Here is a 1,453-nt window from a genome sequence, read left to right as displayed (position 1 = left end):
TCGTGAATCGAATCGTGAGTTGAGTGAATCGTTACATCCCTAACTAGAGTAGAATAAATTACTGAAATATACACTACGTTTCAAAAGTTTTGGGTCAGTAAGTTTTTCAAACTATTTTGTAGTCTCTTCTGCTCACCCAGGCTAAATTTATTTAATAAAAAATATGGCAAAAACTGTAACCCTGTGAAATATTACAATTTAAAATAAAAAAACACACAAACTCAGTTTTCAGTGTCACATGTCCCTTCAGAAATAATTCTATGTTGATATGGTAAGAAACATATTATTATCAAGATACTTTGATGAATAGAAAATTCAATAGAACAGCATTTATTTGAAATAGAAATCTTCTAACATTGTAAATGTCTCTGCTGCCACTTTTGATCAATTTAATGGGCTCTTGCTGAAAAACAATAATTTCTTTAAAAAACAATTAAACTGATCCCAAACTTTTGAATGGTAGTGTGATTCTATAAAATCAAAATTAAAGTCAAATTAAAGGCAGTACAATAAATATTGCCATGATGTATAAATCCTTTACTGTAAATAATCATTCATCATGAAGTGTAATTATAAAAATGTATTTTGTCAACAAATTTTAATTACTTTTTGAGGGGTAAAATATGACTTTTGTATAGCTTTCATGAGATTGACCTGAGAAGTAAATCTCTCTCTTTCTCAAATTTTTTATAAGAAAGATTAGGCCCCTGAAATTATAGTATTTTGCAAAGTTGTTTGCTGTTCCTTTTCATTGCGAATATACATTTTCAATTTTCTCCCGGCGCTGTGACAGTGATCTCACACGGCTTTGTTTGTGTCGCCATATGGTTCTGGCTGTGGATATACTCTCTTTTACGAGAACCTGATTGCTCTCACCTTGTCAAGCACACTTTTTATTATTAGACGCAGCAGACACATGAGAGGTAAAATCCTTTGTTTGTTTGTCTGGCTCAATTTCATGCCCCGCTTGGCACATAATATTTCAAACTGCGATTCTGTTGCTCTTGGTTGCATTAACATATAGATGGAAATGGGAAGTCTGCTAAATATATCTGCCTCAGTCGGCACAAAAGTGCAATGAGTCGTAGACATTCCCATGTGGTTTGTAATAAAATAAATGTTGTACAACGGTTGCAGTATCCAAAGGTTATGAGAGATACTTAATGCGTTAATGTTGCCATAAAATGATTTTCATTTAAGCTAAAACAGTACCAGCGTAGTCTTCCAATTTTCAGATTTATTGACTGATTTCTTGTAATTTTTTTATCTCACAGCCGATGCCGATGAGGACTTCCCTGAGCAGCATTTGCTGGACGTACAGAAATTCTGCAGTAAACACCTGCTATCCTCCCTTGTTTTACTAAAACCATAGGAAAGGTGAGTACTTCTGGCTTTCTTTGCTCCTCAGAAAAGAGCTTTCACTGGCTTCCAATCCGTTAATTAGCTGCTGAAC

General features: G+C 34.0%; 1 protein-coding gene across 1 annotated transcript in view; it reads left to right on the top strand.

Annotated features, from left to right (window-relative positions):
• Positions 1-1,453, top strand: part of LOC107670424 (zinc finger and BTB domain-containing protein 47-like) — a 25,657-nt gene that overhangs the window by 5,167 nt on the left and 19,037 nt on the right. The window contains exon 2 of the mRNA XM_016463028.1: positions 1,275-1,377. The gene's annotated coding sequence lies outside the window, so the exon portion shown is untranslated. The remainder of the gene's footprint in view (positions 1-1,274; positions 1,378-1,453) is intronic.

Source organism: Sinocyclocheilus anshuiensis, unplaced genomic scaffold (genome assembly GCF_001515605.1).
Source record: "Sinocyclocheilus anshuiensis isolate Anshui unplaced genomic scaffold, SAMN03320099.WGS_v1.1 scaffold1177, whole genome shotgun sequence".
NCBI lineage: Eukaryota > Metazoa > Chordata > Actinopteri > Cypriniformes > Cyprinidae > Sinocyclocheilus > Sinocyclocheilus anshuiensis.
This window is presented reverse-complemented; position numbering and strand designations above follow the sequence as displayed.